Genomic DNA, 23,311 nt, shown 5'->3' on the forward strand with positions numbered 1-23,311 from the left:
GGAGTAGAAGGGGCATAGATGTTCTCTGACTTATCTACTCTTATCTGCTTTATTACATCTGTACTCGCCTATAGTTTGATACCTCATGTCAGAAACAAAACAATCTGAGGGACCTCGACGCGTGAAGGACCATGGGTACAGTGAACGTCACACTAGGAATAGTATTACTGGCACGCCCCGTCGACGTCCCTTTTCGGGTTTTGTAAACAAAAAATGTAATACTCCGCGGCTACCACTAGATGCAATACTCCGCGGCTACCACTAGATGCAGACCTATGCATAGCATGTGAATCTAAGCAGATACAAGCATCAGAAATAAGATTACAGTGAGTAATGTATCATATATATTACATGGGCTGCGGTAGCGGCCATGTAGTTATGGTTAAGTTGCTAAACCCATAGGAAGAGCACTTTTTGGGCTGCTTATAACTTTGCTTTTTTTTCCCATAGAGATAATGGGGAAAAACTTTGTTCACGCCTACAGCCCAAACCGCTGGACGGATTTCCACCAAACATACGGCAGGAGCGGCGGCTTGGTCCCAAAAGCATGCTTTTGTTAATTTGATGTAAATCCGTCCAGTAGTTTTTTTTGTAAACAACCAAAACGTAAGGCAAAAAAATGTGTAATATCTGTGTCCGCTCTGCGGACTCATTTCCCTGTTTGGTCTGCGGATTGGCCTCTGATTGGCCACAAAATTTGCTGACTTTTGTGTGGTCCTCGGACATTGGGACGCACTCGCTGATTGGCTGGTGGCAAAATGTGAAATGCGTCGGTTTTCCTGAAACATCCGCCATCTTGGATTCACTGACTTTGAAAACATTAACAAAAACAGCATTTCACTTGTCAAACTCAACAATCAATCTCTGGGGATGAGGATTGGATTGGATATGGCCATAAGAAGCCAAAAAATGGGTTGTTGCACCCCCCGAATGTTTGCGAACACTCCAGATGTCCTGGGGCAGTCCTGGGGTGTTCGCAGACACTTCAGATGTCCTAGGACATCTGTACCTATTTCTGCATTACAGGGTTGGGGAAAAGCAGTTTTTGGATGGCTTATAACTTTTGCGCCAGTCAGTGACTCTAGGACTAATTCTGAATGGTTTTGCACAGTTTTGTGGGATTCTGTCAAGAGGGGGCAAAATTAGAGTGGGGGGGTCCCAAAATATTGTAAAGGCATATAAAAGTAGTGTCATTTGACGAATCTGCACAACATTTGGCAAAATGATTTTGGATCTAGATCTAAATGGTTTTCTAAAGTTTGGTGGGATTTTCTCAAGAGGAAATTAAAGGGGGATCTCAACATTTTTAGATGGCTTATAACTTTCCTATGTTCCTATTTGACGAATGTCAACAAAAGTTTTGAGAATGATTATAGGCCCAACCTTCAATGTTTGTGTAAAGACTGAATAGATTTTCTCAAGTGGGGGCTAAGTTAGGACTATTGTATGTACATACATTTTGACACTTTAAAAAAAATAAAACATGGGCGGATTTCGAGCAAACTCGTGAGGAGCATTGGCAAGGACATTAAAGCATGATTTTGCAAATGTGCCCGTGTTTTATTTTTTAACAAGTGTAATAATGTAGGTACAAAAAATGTTCATATACCTTTGGTGACTGAGGTATAGCCTGTGGCCGTGGGCAGTAGCCAGATTGTCTGGATCATGGCATAAGCTCATGACGCAGACAATCTGGCTACTGGCCATGACTGCTAGGGTTGAAAAATGGTGTTAAAGTGGCTATGTTTAGCTGGGAACGGTTATGTGGTAAAGTTATTAGAAGGTAGAATATGTTTGAAAGAGAAAAAAAGTGCTTGTGGTAATATGTTCATAGGGTTTTGCAGGCTGCCATGGCAAGGGGAAGAGGAGCTGTGTACGGAGCCTTGCCTTCTCTTTCCATGTTGGCTGTCTTGGAAAAGGATTTTCCTTCCTTCTTATAGCGGGACGCCTGGCGCCTATGGCGTCCCGCTATAGGAAGAAAAATCTATGTTTTAGCACCCTGTGTTCCCGCTTTTTTTGTTGAGGGTCCTCCAGCTGGTGGTGGTGGTAGCGCTTGGGGAGGAGGGATGGCAATAACTGATGCCATTCTTAAGATAAATAGCAGTTTTGATAAAATTCTTCCAAGTAGCACTGTGTACTAGATTGGTAATGGATAATGAGTACGAAAAGGTGTAGGTGGTGTGCAAGGGAAATTTTGAGAGACATAACAAATTCATTTACTCGACCTTTGGTCATTAATTATTAATATAGATTTACATAAGATCCCTCCCTCGACGTAGCTGCAAAGCCTTTTCTCCGCCGAGTAAGAACTTCGACGGCGGGGACGAGACGGAGGAGATCCTTTGGTGCTGCCAAACACGTGGCCTGGCCTCGCCGGCCATAAGACAGTAGGGAGAGTGGGGTCGTGGGACATTTCTTGTTTCTCTCCAAGAATGCCTTTCCTTTTCCCCTCCCTTTCCCTCGGGGTTGTTATCACAGTGAAAGATTTCCTCAGCTATGGAGAGGACACCCTTTAGGTTTTGCCCGCGTTGCAAGGGCAAGTTTACCTGGAAAGACGAGCATAAACGGTGTAACCGTTGCTTGCCCCTCGTCCACAAGGAAGACAGCTGCGCGGCTTGTCAGCTTCTTAAGCCTAAGACTTTAAAGGACCGCAAGGTCAAAAGGTGGGCGGCCTACGCCATATCGAGGTCCGATTCCTCACCCGCCGCCGAAAGTGACGAGGAATGTGATAACCCGACATCCGTTACGGAAGTCGTAGACCTCTCTAAGGAGCGCTCGCGCTCCTCGTCGTCTGTCCCCGGCCCCGACAAGTTCGGCTCACGCCCTGCTTATGGGGATTAACGCCCTGCTTATGGGAATTAACACCCCGGAGACACTGACGCACACAAAAAACACTCCCATAAACACATAACCCACGGCTCTTCTTCCTCGAAGACGAAGAAACCAGCAGCGCCAACGGAGACGCAGGTTCCACCGGCGTCCTCCTCAGACCGTAAGAGTCTTAAGCCCCCCCCTCCCAAACGCAGACGTGACCAGCGACTGGGCTTCCCCCAGATAAGGGCGCTACCCCCAAATCGCCAGACGAAGCGCTCTGTCAGTGAGCGTCCGTCGCCGTAGAACGCGCGACGCCCGTAACGTCAATACCAGAGCCCTCCACAGACAGATTAATCGTCGAGAGCCTGGCGAGGATAGTTTCTGCCGATAGCCAGAAGCAGACAGTGAAAGATACGCCGAATACCGCTCAGAAGGCTAGAGAAACGCTGAAAAGGCCTGAAGGAAGGCAGGAACTGCCCCCTTCATCTAAAGGGACTCCTAGCCTACCAGAAGGCTTTTCAGACGCGACGGAGACCTTTCTTCGACGTTATGGGAGAGGTCAAAGTGTTTTCAGGCCAAAGACACTTGCCCCCCCCAACCCCCCAGACCGCTCAGGGGTACCTCATGAGACCCTGGAGAGACTCCAGTTCTGTATGGAGAAGATGGAGAGGTTTATGGAGACCCAAAACCTACCACCACCCAAGAGGGCAAGAGAGGGAGAGCGGGACCTCGGATGGACCCCAGGGCTAAATTCCCTAGGCTGTTTCATCCCTCCCAAAAGGATATAAATGTATATGACCTCACTGAAGAGGACCCGCACTTTCAGGAGGACAACAAATTTTTAGGCAACGAAGAGGAACAAAACCTAGAGGAAGAAGGTTTTGAAGAAAATCCAGATATAGGTGGGGGGGCTTCAGAGAAGATCCAGAGGAAGTTGCTTCACAGCCCTGGCAGTCCCCATCAGCGTTTTCGGACCCTGATGTACTAAACCTGTCCCCTCCCGAGGACTCACCTAATAGGAACACGTCACCTATTGACGATCAACCTACATTTAATGCACTACTACACATGGCAGCAGCGCATTTCGAAATAGACACTGGGGAGATTTCTCCTGACATTGAATTTGTGGAGAAGTTAATCAATAAGAAACCCCCTGTCAGCCAAACCATTCCCTCCTCGCCTCAGTAAGGAGACGAATTATCCCTTCACTATCTACACCCACGTTGGTCAGAGGGGTCAACCCGAGGATAGAAAAACTATTCAGTCCCTCCCCTTCAGACCCGTTGTACGTCAGGGGCCACTCTGTACCAGACTCCCTAGTGGTGACAAATACAAGGAAAAGAGCAGGGGTCCCGCTGTCTACCAGCGAAGCACCACCAGATAAGGAGGGCAAAAAATTGTATGCCCTGGGGAAGAGTATCACAGCCTCCGCTGCTTTTTCCGCAAGGATTGCAAACAACAATTCCTTGCTAGCAAGTTACGCAGAGGCACAATGGCGCAAGCTATGTAAGGACGCCGAGGAGGTACCAGAACCCCTACGTACACGCCTTCTGGACACGATTACTGAAGGGACCCTAGTCAACCAAAACATCGTAAAAAACACTCTGGATGCTGCAGAAGCGGCTGGCCGTTCCCTAGTCCAAGGAATACTCCTCAAACGCCATGTCTGGCTGCGTAATTCGGGGTTTAAACCTGAAACACAAGCATCTCTAATCAACAAGCCTATAGAAGATGCCAACCTCTTTGGAAAGGTGGTTGATGAGACACTAGAAACGGCAAAGAAAAAGTTTGACACCATCAAAACCCTAGACCAGATTTCTAGGCCTCCTAGCAAACGTGGCTATGGCAATAGGCGCTTTTTTCGAGGCCAACGCCAGCAGCAAAATCAGCAGCAGCAATACTCTGCAAACAACAACTGGTCCTCTAACCAAGGCACCAGCGGCCAATACAACCAGAGAGGACAACGCCGTGGCAAAGGGAGAGGTCGGGGTTCTACCCCTAGAGGTTCCCAAGCCACCAATACCAAATGACTCGAAGATCCGGGTCCCCTCCCATGCATCGCCGGTCGGGGGGCCGGTTAACATCCTTTCTTCCAGCACGGGAGGGAATAACTTCAGACCGCTGGGTACTATCAACCATAGCCCGCGGCTACTGTATAGAATTCAACAGTTCCCCAACGTACAGACCCCCAAGGGGACGACGCATGACACCAGAACACCTCGCCATCCTTCTACAAGAAGTGGACCAGCTACTGGAAAAAGGAGCTATAGAGGTCGTGCCTCTATCGCAGGTAACAGAAGGTATTTATTCAGTGTACTTCCTTGTACCCAAAAAGAACTTAACCATGCGCCCTGTATTAGATCTGCGCCCAGCGAATAAATTTATCAAACCTCAAAAGTTTCGTATGGTGACCTTACAGGAAGTGATCCCCCTGCTATCACAGGAGATTACATGACAACACTGGACATGAAACATGCATACTTTCATATTTTAATGTTGCCAGCGCACAAAAAATACCTCAGGTTCATGATAGAGGGCAAACACTACCAGTTCAGAGTGCTACCCTTCGGGATAGCATCAGCACCAAGGGTATTCACGAAAGTACTGGCAGTGGCAGCAGCCCACCTGCGCAGGTTGTCCATCCCAGTATACCCTTACCTTGATGATTGGCTCAACACAGGGGATTCTTACGAAACATGCTTCTCAAATACCCAAAAGACTGTAGACCTTTTGTTCCAACTGGGCTTCTCCATCAACGAGAAGAAGTCCAGCCTAGACCCCAGCCAAGTCAAACAATTCCTAGGGGCTCTAATTCGAACAAAGGACGGCCTCGTCTTCCCCTCCAACGAGAAGATCCAAAACATGCTGTTTCAGATCCCTCAATATGTAGCAGGTCAAGAGGTGACGGTACGCAAAGCAATGCGATTGCTAGGAATGATGCCGTCATGTATTTATTTGGTACCCCACGCGCGCCTGCACATGCGCCAATGCAAGAGTGGCTCAACAGCCAGTGGTGTCAGGCCAGCGGACAATGGGACGATCTAGTGGTGGTCTCGCAGGCCTTGGTTCTCTCGCTACGGTGGTGGTCGAAGGAAAACCTGCTAATAGGGAAACCATTTGCCACCCCCGCAGTGGAAGCCACTCTAACCACAGACGCATCCCTCACAGGATGGGGGGCTCACCTATCCCATCAGACTGCTCACGGAGTTTCGACTCCGAGCGTAGCTTCCAAGCACATAAACTTACTCGAGCTACTTGCTGTGTTCAAGGCACTAAAAGCCTTCCAGACACACCTACAAGGGAAGACCGTGATGGTCCTCACGGACAGCACCACAGCCGTGTACGACCTCAACAAACAAGGGGGCACTCACTCTCCGGGACTGTCCAAGCTGTCCCAGAACATCTGGAAGTAGGCTCTCAAACACATGTTCCTACTGTCACAACATGTACCAGGGGAACTCAATCTGCTAGCAGACGAACTAAGCAGAGACTTCTCTCTGCCCTCAGAGTACGAATGGCGTTTACACGAAGACATCGTCTTCGATGTTTTCACACAATGGGGATTCCCGGAAATAGACCTGTTCGCAACCCTGGAGAACTCACAATGCCTAGATTACGCCTCCAGGTACCCCCAGAACCAATCCAAGGGGAACGGTCTACCGATTCCATGGTCCGGGAAATTTGTTTACACTTCTCCCCCCGACTCTCCTTCTCAACAAGATTGTGCACAAGATGCACCAGGAACAAGTTACCATGATACTAGTGGCCTTATGTGGGCCCGGCAGCCATGGTTCGCTCACCTGATGGAGATGTCTCTATCTCCTCCAGTGAAACTTCCTTGCCCGTACAACATGCTGTCACAGGACAAGGGCAGGACACTGCATCCATGCCCTCAGACCATCAACTTAGCAGCCTGGCTCCTGAGATCATAGAATTTGGACATTTACAACTCCTGCAGAGATGCATGGACATCCTCGGGGGGGCTATAAAGCCTAACACTCGTCACTGTAATTCTAGCAAATGGAAGAGATTTGTCATCTGGTGTAGAGGAAGAAACATCAACCCTGTTGACTGCTCTCCCACACAAATTGTTCTGTACCTGTCCCATTTACTGGACTCAGGTCTAGTATTCAATTCTATTAAAGTCCACCTAGCGGCACTTTCTGCATACACTACTTCCCAGCTTAGTGTCATGGTGGAAAGTCCCAGTTATTAAAGCCTTTATGGAGGGGGTAAAGAGAATACACCAGCTCCCGGCTGGGACCTAAATGTGGTACTTACCAGGCTCATGGGCAACCCATGCACAAGGCAACTCTTAAAGACCTCACTCTTAAGACCGCCTTACTAATAGCTATCACCTCCATTAGGAGAGTAAGTGAACTACAGGCTCTTTCTGTTCTAGACCCCTTTGTAACGGCTCACAAAGATAAGGTGGTTCTACGCACACACCCAAGGTTTGCACCGAAATTCATCTCGAAATTCAATGTCAACCAGTCTATAGAACTACCAACGTTCTTTCAAAACCCTTCAAATTTGGGAGAAAAAAGCCTGCATACACTTGATGTGCGCAGAGCTGTCATGTTTTATATGGAAATAACTAGACCACTGAGAAAAACTAATCAGTTCTTTGTCTCGGTGGCAGCAGGAAGAGATGGAGATGCAGTCTCAAAGTCCACTATATCTAGATGGATTGTTCAATGCATCACTCTCTGTTACACTCTTGCTAAGAGAGAACTACCCTTCAAGCCAAGAGCACACTCTACTCGAGGCACTGGGGCATCCATAGCATTCATTGCAAATGTTCCCCTTGAGTCCATTTGCAAAGCGGCAACCTGGAGTTCGGTACACACCTTTACAAAACACTACTGTCTAGATGCCCACTCTAGATCTGATTCCCAGGTGGGACAAGCAGTATTAAGACATCTTTTCTCTACTGTTCCTTCTCACAACCCACCTTCAACTCGGGTACTGCTCGCTAGTCTATGCACAGCATGTGATTCTAAGCAGATTAACAAACATCAGAAGACAATGCATTACTTACCGTAAAAGCATTTCTGATGGTTGTATCTGCTTAGATTCACATGCGCCCACCCTTCCTCCCTGCTCGGATGGAAGGAACATAGACATCTTTTTATATCTCTCTTTTCTGTACTCACCCAAGTCTAGAAGGCTCCCTCAGGGCAGAAAAAATACAAACAGAGGGACCTCGACGCGTGAGGGATTGTGGGTACACCGCACGTCACTATAGGGATAGTGTTACAGACCCGCCTTGTCGACGTCCCCTTTTCGACTACGAAAAACAAAACGCAATACTCCGCAGTGACCACTGGACGTCGGACTATGCACAGTATGTGAATCTAAGCAGATACAACCATCAGAAATGCTTTTACGGTAAGTAATGCATTGTCATATTTGGTAAGTATGATATTAGTAAGTTGTAGGAAAATAGCATGCACTGGTAAAAACCCATGAAATTCACTCAAAAAACGTTGTTAAAGGGAAGTTATGGTTAAGTTGCACTAATAAAAACATATGAAATTCAATGAAAAAACGTTGTTAAAAGGATGTTATGGTTACAAGTAAAATTGAAAAAACCCTGAAATTCACCAGTTATGGTAAGCTAAGCAACCATAACTCGCGCCACCACTGTGCACTGCTAAGATAACACCCAGGACATCAAAGATGACATCGCAAATATCACTGATGTGGTTGGCTGTGCGACGGTCTGGAGATCCGCCAAAGCGGTCTGGTGGGGAGAAGCAGTGGAGCTCCCTAAGACCGTAACTGATGCAAAGGAAGCCAGGAGAGCGGGAGATGCGCGCGGTGCAGACCACGAGAGGAAGGTGGAGTCTCGGGTGAAGCCGAGAAGCAGTGGAAGCCTGGAGAAGCCCGTTGCGAAGGACGCCAGGAGGAAGAAAGCTGCTGTGTGCGACCGGTGAGTGTAGAGCCAATACACACTCTGACTGGGGTGCTCCGGTAGTATCTAGCAAAGTCCTTTGCTGCTGCTGAGTGAAAGGCAAAGAGGTTGAATGAAAGTATTGTTGAATGCCGGAACAAGTATTTAATAAGAGATTGAATGAACTATGACCGATTGAAGGCATTTGTGAATCCCGTACAGAGTAAAAAGGGATTGAGAGCAATTGTGAATCCAGCACAGAGTAGCGTATTGAAAGCACTTGGGAAAGCCGCACAAAGTCAGATGAATGCTCATGAAGGGAACAAAAGCAGCATAGTGCATGAAGACAAGGAATCTAGTATGGGAAACAAGTGAGGACAAAGTCAAGAGAGTACTGATGAGGTACGAAGATGGAACACTAAATAGTGGCCCAAAGTCCAGAGGGGCCCAGACATGGCAGATTGAGCGAGACTTGTGTTGGCAAGAGAGAATAATAAAGTACATGGTGCTAAAGCAGCCACGAGACAGTGTCTGGAGAATGTGACACTGAGGAATCAACTAAGCATCACTGTCGGATTGAACCAGTGGCTAAGTGTTGATGGAAGCAGTAAGAAAGGGTATCCGTTGCATGACCTGTAATGGGTGGACTGTGTGGTCCGACAACTGCGCCTAGACTGAGTGCCCTATTTCGAAAAACCAATGTAAGCAGATGCAAAGTCAAGTTTGTGTTGCTACATCTTTGTCTGGAAGATTGAAGTTAAGAAACAGAACTGTGTTGATTTTGAAAGCTGGAAGTTTGAACTTTTGGGGGCTTGGGGCCCCTGACTTGGGAGGTGTCTCAAAGAACTGTGCAATTTTGGAAACAAGAAGGTTTGAACTCTTGGGGAAAGGAACCCCAGTATTTTGAGAACTAGTTCGAAAGTGGGGAAGGGGAAACCGATCCGGAGTCAAGATCTGGAAGAAGCTCTGAACTTTCTTTTGAACACTATTCTTTTGAGACCAACATCCCTACACATTGTATACAGTTAGTTGGGAGGGCAAGTATAGGTTTTGGACACATACAGACTTAGGTTGGACATCCTGACACAGACTATGCTTTGTTTTCTTTAAGTAGCAAAGTCCCACCTTAACATAGGGCACGTTAGGCCTTCCTCAATCCTAATTTAAATACAACTTTTTTGAATCTGTTGTCTGTGTCTTGTTTCATGATGCCTTCACGCAGGATATTACTGCAAGCTAGTGTTTCCCCCAAACCCTTGCCAGAGTCGTTGTCGGCGTGAATTTACTACCGACCAACTTGGACTTTGAACCCTTAAGATGCTCTGGCTTGCCCGTCCTTCTGGTTTCTGGCTCTTGCCAGGATCTGAAATGTGACTTAAATAGGCTTTTTGCAGTTTATTATTTTCTTGTGTCCTCCACCAGAGTATGAGGTATAACCATCAAGGTCTTATGTACGGCAGCCTTCCTCCTCCGCTCTGCCCTTCGGGTCTATGCTATCACCAGTCTTCTTTGATGCACAGCGTGACAACTCTGCTGATGGCTCTTCCTATTGACCCCTAACTTGCTCTACCATCCCTGCCTCTGTTCGCCCACAACAACACTACTGACCTCCCCCTTTTATCCTCACCCACTAAGTGGCCTGCACAGTAGACGCTGCACCTGCCAATTCCACGGCCTTCTCATTCTGGGCTTCATTTGACTTTAGCCACCTGCCGCCACCTCTTCGTATCTGCACAGCCTTTGACACCCCTTTTCAACAAACAGCTGCTGTCTCACCCTCAACCCCCTGGTGCCCCCTCCTCAACACCTCTCCCACAGCAGGCCCTCACCTCAGCTGATATTCTGCGTTCTATAGTAACTCAGCGCCTTCCCTCCCTCGGCCTCCTCCTGCCCCAACCTTCTCTTCTACAGCAGCCACCACCAGAACTGTTGCAACTACTCACCCTTTACACCTTGTGCCCCCACTCAGCTCCTCTCCCACGGCGCAACCACCTCCGTCCACCCGACATCTCTACTATCATCTTAGGATCCCTCATTGTTCTGCCACTGTTACACTATACAGTATAACACTATTTCACCTTTATTTAGACCTCCTCAGCCTATGCCTTCTTCGCCTCTGTCCTTCTTTGCCTCCTACGAACTACCCCTACTCTGAGACATCCCTCTATGTTCTCAGCCTTACCTTGACATTACCCCACTCACTATACACCTCATCTCTCTAGTCACCCCTCGCTGTCACTTCACTTTCGTAGGCCTGCACTCCCTGTTATGCATCACACCTCGCATCAATTCCACCCCTTTTCCCTTCTCGCCCCTGTTCCTCTACCCCCCTCCCTCAACACTCTGTATCGTCATCATGGCCATCTCCTCCTTTAACTTTCCTTCACCCCCTCAATCCCACCCTACGCAGTACCCCAACACATCAGACGTCACAACCTCATTTCCCCGCAACTAGCTTGCACTCCCAACTCCATCGACGTCGCCCTCTGGAACACCAGATCAATCTTCAACAAAACCACTGCTGTCCTTGACCTATTCTTGCGCCTCAACCTTCACTTCCTCTGTATCACTGAAACCTGGATCCGCCTTGCAATACTTCTGTTCCTGCATCCCTCACTTCTTCCTCCTCTTCCTTTGCCCATGTCCCTTGATCCTCAGGCCGAGGTGGTGGCATTGGCCTTCTTAATCGCCCCAACTGTCTTTCCTCTCTCAGTCCTCCCATCTTTTGAGTTCATGTACAAAACCTTTAATTCACTGCATGCCATATATTTCCTCTCTCATCCTTTGGTCTCAAAGACTCTGTCCTCAACTTCTCCTCCTATCTTTCCAACCGCACCTTTGCAGTTTCTTGGGATGGTAGCACCTCCCCTATCTATCCTCTCAACCACGGCGTCCCTCAAGGATCTGTCCTTGGCCCCTTTCTCTTCTCTCTCTACACTTCTTTCGTAGCCCCTATCATCTCCTCCTTTGGTATATCTCACCATTTCTATGCAGATGATACCCAGCTCATCCTTTCCTTCTCTTCCTTCACCTCTGACATCCATCTCAAACTCTCTTCCTGCCTTTCTGCTATTAAATCCTGGATGTCCTCCCACTTTCTTACCCTAAACGCTGACAAAACAGAAGTCCTTTTCTTCTTAGCGAACACTGCCCCCCCACCTCCCCCATCCCCTCCTCCTCACATTCTCTTTTCCCCTTCCCAACTCCCCATTTCTCCCCACACCTGCAATTTTGGCCTTCCCATCGACTCTAACCTCTCCCACCATATCTCTCACCTCCCGCTCCTGCCGCTTCCACCTCTATAACATCCATAAAGTCTGACCCTTCCTAACCTTCCATGCTACTAAACTCCTAATTTCCTCCATCTTCTCTAGACTCTTCTACTGCTCCACTCTCCTTCGGTCTCCCCTCCAACCATCTGGCCCCTCTTAAATCCAGCTACCATTCTGCCATCAGTTCACTCTGCCTTCTCTCTCCTCATGATTCCATCTCCTCTTCTCTCTCCTCTCTTAGCTGTCTCCCCTTTCACTCCCATCTCAAAATCAACTTGCTCTGCCTCGTCTTTAAATCCCTCTATGGTCTTGCCCCACCATACCTTTCCTCTCTCCTTACACTCCCTCTCACCCACTCCGCTCTGCCAATCTCTTCCTACTCACTCCTCTTCCCCCACCTTGTCCCCATCCCTCTTCCGTTCTTTTCAACTTCTTGCCCCTTTCCACTGGAACCGTCTCCCTCTCCCTATCCGCTCCATCTCCTCCTATTCCTCCTTCCGCACTTCTCTAAAATCTTTCCTCCTCCAATTACCATCCTAACGCCTTTGCTGTCTCTCTCACCACGGTCCTACACCACATCCTATATCCTTGCTGCCTCTCACCACGGTCCAACACCACTCATGTTATGCCATTTTGTTCATCTAAATTGTTCCATATACTGTTTTCTGAGACTTGATTCATATGTTGTTGATGCTTGTTTTGTATTCTCTTTTATTCTTATGTAAAGCACTTTGGTGTAAAGCGCTATATAAAAATTAATAAATACAAATACAAGTAAAGGCCAACTAAAGTGAAGTGGGGAACTCTCAAAAAGAAAATAACACTGTAATTCCGGATGTTATTTTTGAGCAATTCTCTTCTGCCAGGTGCCAGCCTCTTGAGCTAAACTGCAAGTCTTTAGAATCCTCGGGAAGTGTCACTCCAGCCTCTGGCATTGCTGGCTCATGGGGTTTCCAAACTTTGACTGCTCTACATGTGCTCTTCCCGGAGACCTGCACCCGTTGACTAACTCTGGCACCAGGTCCTGTGGTCATACTGGCCATTTGTTATAGTCTGCAAGGAGAGTCCGAGGGGTCCCTAGGTGTACCTTGAACAACTTATTCCCCTCTATAAGCTGCTCTTAAACACCTTGACCCAGTCTCGTTCCTCTTCCCATCTTCTGGTGTAGCCTATGACTGACCAGATCTGTTAGAACCTACCCATTCTGGCAGACCAGTCCCTATTTCTCTTCCTCTTCTATCTCTTCTTCACTGCTCGATCTTCACTGCTCTCTTCCCACCTCCGTCTCATCCTTCACCTACTGTGATTGTTTCTGTGTCACGCCCGGGCCCTGAGGACGATGATTCTTTCTCAACCCATTATTCTACCCCCTTCTCCTTCTGGAGCTGACTTTCTGATCTCACCAATCTCTCTGGTCTTATATCTTTCTGTCATTCCGACCGCATTCCTCAACTTTTTCTTTCCCTATGCTTCCTTCTACCCACTTTTGACTTCACTCTCAACCATTTGCTTCATTACCTCCTTGGCATTCACACTCGCCTCCTGATTTTTTCACCTCCTTTGCCACTTCCTACACCCTCTCGTTCTGATGTTCTCTTCCTCCATTGTTGCCTCCTGCTTCACTCACTCGTAATATTACTGCCACCCTCCGCTTTTAACCATCACCTCCTGATGTTATAAGCATGTTCAAATTTCCACCATCTGATGTATCCACTTCCTTATACTTTGGACCTCCTCCTGGTGTCACCACCTCCTTCAACACTTCACCACCTTCTTCTGATGTTACTACCTCCTCCTAATCTTACCACCTCATTCAACCTTCCAACATATCCTTCTGATGGTACTACTCTCGTTCAACACGTCGCCACCACCACCTTTGGATGGCTCCTCCTTGAACTCCTCGCCATCTCTTCCCAGGGTTCCTTTTTGCTCTTCGCTGCCAGCATTTCTCCAGCTGCCTCTAGTCCTTCAGTCTCATGCTCCTTCCAGTAATGTCTTCCCCTCAGCTTTTGTACCTGTGTAATGGGACCTGGATTGAGCTGTAATAAAGCCATGCAAATGTAGACATTTGGGCTGATGAGGGTGTGGGGAGGGGGGTCTGGCTCAAGGCAATATCAAAGCCAGCCATCTGGGAGACTTGGATCTGGTCTACACATGTGGTGGACTGTCCCCCAACTCCTGAACTCCCTCTTGCCCCCCCCCCCATCTCCCTCCAGCCATCCCTTTACAAACACCCTACCCTGTTGCTGCCTGCTCAAAACTGGGTAGCTCTGACTCCCATCCATATGACTCAGGCCGGGAAACCCTCATTCAATAAGTGGACCTGTCTGATGTGAATAAAGATTTCTTGCATTAGGAAATGGTGGTATTGCATTTGCAGTGATTAGAACGGAGGCTGGAGAACACCAGTTGTTTGGTTTCGCATTTTCATTCGTCAGTACTGCTAAATTTAACCTCCTGAATCAGTTTCCACAGTGTTAAGTTTGTATCCGCAGGACTCCCTCAGTCCATGCCTCTGGGTTTGTCTTCAGAGACAGATTTATCCAATAGCTGTAAAGAGCGGGGAAATTGATCAAACTACTCACCTCCAACCACAAAAGGATGAAATGTTTTCCTTTAGGGAGAATACAACAATTCATACTGTTTTGATCTGGCGAGTGGTTTGTAATGGCTCCCCCATGAGGATTACTGCTGTGGGTTAGCTAGAAAATGTGGTGGTCTCTAGTGAATGGGTATATTGGTTCCAATCCCTAGGGCTAGTCTGGGCTGAGGAATTGGAAATGCCTGCTGCCAAGCGGCCAGATCTGCAGGAGTGTGGCCCAGGGATCTTTCCTTTTCTGCCTCTGGGCCCATAATCCACTGGCTCAAGGAGTCATCCAGCCCCCTGAGCCACTCACCCTATGACCCACAAAGCCAAGCATGGTACGTCACCACAGAGAATGCTTATCGGTTTGTCTTTCGCTCCCTTTGGTGTTCTCGCTCCTGTTTCCCTTCTTTTAACGTCACATCAGCTTAGTTACAATTCATATTGTAGTGTGTCCTATTCAAGTTTATAAATAATATTCGAGCCGTTTGGTCCACTAAAGACTAGGTAAATGCCCTTCTATTTTTAGTTTTTGACCAAATAAGAGCGAACAGCGAACAGTTAGCGTTCCAACTGCACTGTAAACGTATAAACAAATACTAAAAATTAAAATTATGTGGTGATATATATATATTCTGTAAAAAAAACTTTGTTAAAGGGATGTTATGGTTCCAAGTAAAACCGAAAAACCTGGTGTAGGAAGGAAAATCCTTTACCGAGATGGCCACCATGGAAAGGGAAGGCGAGGTTCCATACAGGGTCCCTCTTCGCTTTCCATGGCAGCCTACAGGACGCAAAAAGAGAACTCTATGACCATATTACCACAAGCACATTTTTCTTCTTTTTGAAATCTATACCAATTTTCGAATAACTTTACCACAAAGCCAGTCCCAGGAGGACATGGCCACTTTTACCCCATGTTTTGTCCCTTTGGTCATGGCCAGTAGCCAAATTGTCCAGATCATTACCTTATTATATGACCCGGACAATGTGGCCACTGCCCATGGCCACAGGTTACACCTCAGTCACCTCAGTATATCACTATTTTTTGTACCTACATTATGACACTGGTCAAAAACTAAAACACGGGCACATTTGCAAAACCATGGTTTCAGGTCCTTCTCAAAGCTCCTTACACAAGTTTGCTGGAAATCCAACCATGTTTTATTTTTTCAAAAATGTCAAATATATGCACAATCGTCATATAACCTAGCCCCCACTTGACAACATCCATTCAGACTTTACAAAAACATTTATATCTAGAGCTATAATCTTTTTGCAAACCTTTGTGTAGATTTGTCAAATGGCACCACATTAATAAGCCTTTACAATATTTTGGGACCCCCACCTCTAATTTTGCCCCCTCTTGACAAAATCCCACCAAACTTAAAAAATCATTTATATCTATAGGTATTAGCAGTTTCCAAAATTAATAGTAGATTTGTCAAATGGCACATAATTTATAAGCTTTTACATAATTGTGGGACCCCCCCTCTAGTTTTGCCCCTCTTGACAGAATCCCACCAAACTTTGCCAAGAGCGGGTGAAGTAGTTGCGCGCGTGCGTGGTTTTCGTTTGCTCGTGTCACTTACTCTGCTGAGGTCTTCACTGATACGTGTTTCTTCCAATGCGTGTGCACAGACTTCTCTGCTGCGTGAAATCTCCTATGTGCGTGCGCTTTGCAACGTGAACTCTTCTACGCGTGAGCGTGGTCTACACTGCTACGTGCTTCCTTCAACACGTGTGCAGGGTCTTCGCAGCTACTTGTTATCTACAGCACTTGTGCTCGGTCTTCGCAGCTATGTGTGTTATCTACAACGCGTGTGCGTGTTCAGATAAGGCGCGTGTGAGCTTGGATTCATCTGTTAAGAGCACGCGTGCGAGTTTGAAAAAGATACACTGCTACGTGCTTCCTTAAACGCGTGTGCGCGGTCTTCAGCTACTTGTTGTCTACAGCGCGTGTGCCTGGTCTTCGCAGCTATGTGTTATGTACAGCGCGTGTGTGTAGTCTTCGCAGCTATGTGTTTTCCACAGCGCGTGTGCACGGTCTTCACTGCTACGTGTTTTCCGTTAACTCCTGTGCGCGGTCATCATTTCTGCGTATTTTCTTCAATGCATGTTCGTGTTAGAATGAGGCGCGCGTGCGAGTTTGAGAAAGAAACTGCGCGTTTTGACTGGCGCGATATATGTCAAGAGCGGGTGAAGTAGTTGTGCGCGTGCGCTTTGCCTCATGAACTCTTCTATGCATGAGCGTGGTCTACACCGCCATGTGCTTTCTTCATGTTCGGATGTTTTTTAGTTAACATGTTTTTTTGCTTCTTGCAGCCATATTCCATCCCATCCTCATTACCCAAAGATTATTTCATAAGTCTGACAAGTGCAATGTTGTGTTTTTTTTATATATTTAACCGCGATGTCCGATGTCCGCGGACACAGGACGCGAATCCAAGATGGCGAGCGTCTCCAAAAATCTGACGCACTTTACGCTTCACCCCAGCCAATCAGAGAGCATGTCACATGTCCGCGGACATGACGCAAGCCGCATGGCTAATCCGTGTCCTGTCGGCGGAGCGAACGGGGAAATGCATCCGCGGAGCGGACATAGATATCACTAATTTGTTTGCCTTAAGTTTTGGTCATTTAAAAATAAACGACTGGACGGATTTACACCAAATTAACAAAAGCACGCTTTCGGGACCAACCCGCTGCTCCTGCCGCAAATTTGGTGAAAATCCATCCAGCGGTTTGGGCTGTAGGCGTGAGCAAAGTTTTGTTTCCCCATTATATCTATGGGAAAAAAGAAATTTTGGGACCCCCCCTATAACTTTGCCCCCGCTGGACCAAACCTCACCAAACTTTGCTAAATTCAGAGTGGGCCATATACTTTTTTTGCAAAGTTTGGTGAGGATTCGTCCAGGGGGAGCAAAGTTATAAGCCGCCCAAAAGGAGGTAAAGATTTGGGGCTTCCCCACTGTTGGGGAGATAGAAGGCCCTCAAAGCATGGAGCGTTGGTGGTAAAGGCATTGGTGTTTGTATTAACACATGTTCTCCTATATATATTTGTTAAGTAATCAAGGAGACGTTTATGCCTTGCCCAAAGCTTTTATTAGGTTAGCATTGGTCCCTCATTACGAGGCCCCCACCTGGGACATCCGCTCACTCACAATCTGGCCAACAACTGCCCTCTCCAACATTCCAGCCTCCCATATTTACAGAAATTGCCCCTCATTCCATTCTGGAATGGAAGTCTTGCATCAAGTCTTGCATCAACTATATACGCATCAAGAAACATAACACAACTGTTGCAGTGCATGCACTGACCTGTTACAAAACCTAGTTAAACATTAAAAAGAAATCACACATAACACACCTCCCTCTTTTCACAAAAAAAACACCAACTATTCAATTGCCAACACTCATCCCGATAACCACCCTTCCCTTGTTCCACACTGTCCCATCCTCTAGAACCACTTTGTCTTCTAGAACATTCCTCACCCGCAACATTCCACAGAAATTTGCTGTGTTCCTTCTGGAACCCATCCCATTCTGCGTATCCACACCTCCTCTCCATCTGCAACCTTGGAAGACCTTACTCTCCTGGGACTGTCAAATCTCATCTTCATTTCCATAGCCTTATCTCCCACCACCTGCTTCAAACTCTGTTCATCCCAATCCACAAAACATGCCTGACCCATCCAGGGAGGACATAACGAAATGCACAGTTTCCTTTGCCTCTGAACCTCAAAAGGGATCAGCCCCGCTGTAGCATGTGGAGCTAACCTTTAAGCATACACTCTTCTCTCCACACACGCCTCCCAACTCTTCCCTTCCTTTATAGCCATCCTAATTTCTTGCATAAGAGTACAGTTTAAACATTCTGTAGTAGCACCATTGGTTTCTGGGTGATCTAAGGCTGCTTAGTGATGAGCAACACCTATACCTGTCAAGAAGCTCTTCATCCCTATCAGTCTTTCGAGCATCCCTCTGTAATAGTCTCTCTGTCCCTCTCAGACTTCAGCCTGATCTCCTTAAGTTTCAGAAACTCCTCAAGACTTTCCTTTTCTCCTCCTCCTTCGCTGTCCCCCGCTAATGTCCCCCCGCTGCAGTGACTGGATGCCTTGTGCCTTCAGAGACCTACTGGGGCCAGGTCATCCTCCTACCAGTCTTCTGCAGTACCCCACCACCAGCACTTGCCTTCCTACCGCGTCTGGTCCACCCCTGTTCCTTGCACTTTACCCTTACCCCTTCCTCCATGCGCACCAGCCCTCAATGGCAATTAGCACTTAGCATGTCTCAAACCTGCCCCCCCTTGCACTTTACTGCTATTGCACGAGCCGACGATCCGAATGCCATAAGGCCTAGTAAAACCGTTTCTTGTTTTTTCCTCACGTCGTCCTCCTCCCTCCCCTTTTGTCTTATGGCGCCTGGAAACACTGTCTGCTGTATAGGTGCAATACAAAGGTCCAATAAATACATTTGTTTTTTAAATAAGTGAGCTGACCCCCACTGTCCAGGTTTTTTGGGAAACCCCTCCCACTGAAAGATCTCATCTAGAAAACTCACAAGCGCCTTGGAATCCGCTTCAGCTACTACCTTCACACCCATTTAGAATACAAATCGATGAGCACCATCACATACTTTTTCCTACCTCTATCCCTCGTGATGGGTTCCAAAATGTCAAGTGCCTCAAATTCCCATAGCATGTCTGCATCAAAAGCAGCCTGAGATGTTGAACATAATTTCTCAATTCTTTATCGGAATCACTATAAGCTCTGCAATTCTTTGAGCTCCTCAATTTCATTTTCTAACCCAGGCCACCAATAGCCTTTCCTAATACGTCCTTAGGTTTTACTCATACTAAGATGCCCCTCGTGACCAATCTCTAATAACCTTCTCCTGATTCCCTGTGGACGTATAAGCCTCCCATAATTACATACAAAGCTGCCCGTTACACTTAATTCATCTTTGACCCTATGAAACGCTCTCAAACCATCATCACTAGACCAACCTGACTTGTTACTTTGCGCTAGGCTTCTCACCCTAGAAAGTTCTACATCCTCTTTCAGTATCTCTCCACACTTGCACTCCAGTGGAGAAACCACACACACCTGAATGCATGAATATCACTATCTTCCTCATCCTCTTTGTCACCATTATCCTCCCCACTGTTCTTATTCTCTGCCTTGGGCAAAAAGTCTGGCATTACATTGTCCTTTCTGGGAACTGTGAGCAACCTTATGGCATTCTCACCCTTATTCCCTGGGGATCCTCTGTTCAGGTGGCCAGGGAAGCTATGTCGCTTTTGGATCCTGACCCTGGGGGTGGACAAGCGAGGGAGGATCACCTGAGTGGTGGGTCTCAGGGGACGTGGGGGGGGGATTGGGAGGAGAATGCCAAAGGTCGAGACATGGTATTCCCCCCTTTCCCAGTTGTACTTCATCAGTCTCCCTCAGCCTTTATGGGACATTTTCAGTCTCATCCCGTTTCCCATTCCCCATTTCCAACATGTACTGGGAGGAGGAAGAGGCAACCGAGAGTTAGAAAACATTACCTCTGTGTAAAGTAATGTGAAGACGATGACTGGAGTGGCCTGCTATACACCACTAGGCTGTCCATTTATTAAGGTTGGGCAGAGTCAGGCACTAGACAACAATTCTACACACCTGCATCTATTGAACACCACTTCAGGACTGACTGAGAAAAGGGGTGTTAAGGGTCAGTCATGCCCCACTATTTGGCCCAAGGAGAGTCGGGCAAGGGAGGCCAAGGGCTCTCACCTGAAACTCCTTAACAGGGCTACAAGGTGGGACATTCAGCGATGCAAGGAGAAGCAGTTGGGAGAGCAGAAGGGAGGCTGCGTGGCTCAGTCCAGCAGGGGATCCCTTCTCAGTCCTAAGCCAGTTTTCCCAGGAAAAGCAGAGCGAGCTGTGGGTGCTGGAGTGATGGTGGGGGCTGAAGAGCAGGAAGCTGCAGCTCGAGGAGCCCGAAGGATCTGGAGGAGAATGGGAGTCACTCTGAGACGCTGACCAGGGAGTCACCAGGGAGCCAGATCAGGCAATGCTGTAGGCCGTGTTCAGGTCAGTGCTTGTTCCCCTGGGAAATGTCCAGGTCCCAGGTGTCTGAGGGGCAGGTGGTGAGACCCTGACTTCAACGCTAAAGCCTAACTAGCCTGCCCTCCTGTGCTGCTCTACCTGGTGAGTTTCAATGAAAGGGAGAAGCTCAGTAGCGTGTGGGAGGCTGGAGTGGGAGCGTTAGAAGAGAAAAGTGCAAGCAGCTCGCTATTGACAGAGCGACAGGAAAAGTAATGAAGAGGCGCAAGCGGCACGAAAGAATAGAAAAACGAAACCGTGTGAATTGTAAAGAAAGGGAAAGAACAAGAGGGGTGTATGCGACCCAGAAAGAAAGTCAAAATGTTTTAAAGGTGCGAGCGGCATGAAATAAAAAGGGAAAAGGAAGAAAATCGTGCAAACCGCAGGAGAGAAAGACAGTAAGCAGTGTGCAAGTGGCACGGAAAGGCCGAAGGTGCCAAAGGAAAGTGTGCAAGTGACACAAAGGCAGAAGATGCCGAAGGAAAGTGCGCAAGTGGCACGGAAAGGCAGAGGGTACCAAAGGAAAGCAAGGGACAAGAAAAGCAAAGGCAGAAGGTGCCAGAGACCTGGGGGAAAGGCAATTCCCATGAAAGCAAGATAAAGAGTCTAAGGCGAGAGGGCCATATATCAGAGTGGTCGTGCATGGGGAGGAGTAAAGGCCCTACGTTATGGAAAGTCTGATATTGCCCCAGTGTTAAAAAGAGGAGGTGTACAGCGCCACTTGAGAGAAGGTGGCAAAGGGAAGCTACACTGAGAGTGAAGTGGGAGCGAAATCCCCAAAGTAAAAGAAAGGCTGTTGAAAACCCAAAGAAGGAACTGTGATTTGAGAGGTGCTCTTGACCAGATTAACTTTTGGGTTTGTGAATCTTGAAGTGAATATTTTGAGACCTGGGGGGCCTAGGCTTGGGGAAGGGAATCCTGAGAGGCCCAAAGGAAACTGTGAGTGAAATTGTTGCAACGAGAAAGGCATAGGCTTGCGGAAGGAACCATGAGAGTCCTCAAAAGAACTTTAATTGAATTATTGGAACCAGTGGGGCCTAAACTTGGGGAAGGGATCCCGAAGAGGCCCATGAAAACTATGAACTTTAAAAAGCTTGGGAAAAGGAATACAAGCAGCCTTAGGAACTTTTAGTGAACTGTTTTGTTTTGTTACAAGAACCCTCCCAGGAAGATCGAAGGGCACCCTTTTTGAGTTGAACTATTTTTGAACTGGCAAAGCTGACCCTGATGAGAAGACCACCTCAATCTTGCCCAGTTTTACACTTCCTTATGAAACACCATTTTTCTTTTCAGAAGACCTAACACCAAATTTGTTTCAAGAGTGAGGGCAAGCATATGTTTGACACAGACCGACTTTGTTTTTGGATTTATGGACCTCGACTCCCCTTAGAAACATCAGTTGAGGGAACCACCCCATTAGAGTTAGGGCCAGTTAGGTCTTTCACCAACCCTACTCATTTCTAAATACAGGTTATTAAACTGTTATCCTTGAGTCTGTGTCTCTCTTGATACCATGCCTGCCTCACATAATATATTCTACAATAAACTGATGTCCCTGCAGGGATGTGTCCCACCTCACATTTTCTGCGAGGCACTCCATCCAGTCCTTTTGACTTAGAATTCTCCACTAATGGTTTATGATCACTGAAGACGTTGAACTATCTCCCCCATAGAAACGCCTTGAATCTTTTTACGGGCCAAACCACACACAATGCTTCTTTCTCAATCGTCTTTCTGCTCCCTTCAGTAGACTAGATGCAAAAGCCACTGCCCTCACCAAACCATTTTGTTTCTGTAACAGTATGACACCCAAACCTGTACTATTGGCTTCCGCCATGATATAGGTTCCACAGTTAGTGTACTGGCTATGACTCTTCTTACTTAATCAAATTCACTTGACACTCATGCAAACATTCTCGTCGCCATTTTGTTAAGTAATCAAGGAGACAGGTATGCCTTGACCAAAGTTTTATTATGACCACAGTTTATAAGAACCCCACCTGTGACATCTTCTCCCCCAGCCAGCAACTGCCCTCTCCAACATTCCAGCCTCCCATATTTTTAAGCATTGACTCCCATTCGTTTCTGCTATGGAAGTCCTATATCAACTATATACACATCAAAAACCCGATTACATAACTGTTGCAGTGCATGCACTGACCTGTTAGAAAACATAGATAAACATCATATTCGAAAGGAAGAGCACATAACAATATTGCATCTCTGTTCATCTCTGCCCCCCCTCATCCAATGGCCAGTCGTCTTTTGTAGGGGCTTAGGTGACACTATGTAGATGTACAGAAGGGCCAGAGGAAAGTGTTGGGTTAGCGCGTATTGTTAGGTCGGTTGAAATGGAAACACCATCTCCTTGCATCCCTTCTGACCATTGTTCTCTCGCTTTTTAAAACTACTAATGGCATTTATGTGATGTATTATAAGAGCGCCTATCTGCATTATTGGTGGCTGTGCTGCTCTTCACTGTAAGAAAATGGGGGATGGATTCATTAGTGGGGCAGATGTAAAACCTGTGGTGTTGATGGGTGTACCTTGGTAGTACCTGGTTCCTGAGTGCCAATCTTCTTTTTATGGGTTTGGTGTTACCCCTAGTTCACCCCTTTCCCCCTAGATCGCCTTTCCCGCTCACACTCCCCTTTCC

General features: G+C 47.2%; 1 protein-coding gene across 2 annotated transcripts in view; it reads left to right on the forward strand.

The window, feature by feature from the left end:
* The window catches only part of RELB (RELB proto-oncogene, NF-kB subunit), a 738,804-nt gene that overhangs the window by 339,251 nt on the left and 376,242 nt on the right, over window positions 1–23,311 (forward strand). The window lies entirely within an intron of this gene.

The sequence above is a fragment of the Ambystoma mexicanum genome, chromosome 2p, assembly GCF_040938575.1.
Source record: "Ambystoma mexicanum isolate Mex_15411 chromosome 2p, UKY_AmexF1_1, whole genome shotgun sequence".
Taxonomy (NCBI): Eukaryota; Metazoa; Chordata; class Amphibia; order Caudata; family Ambystomatidae; genus Ambystoma; species Ambystoma mexicanum.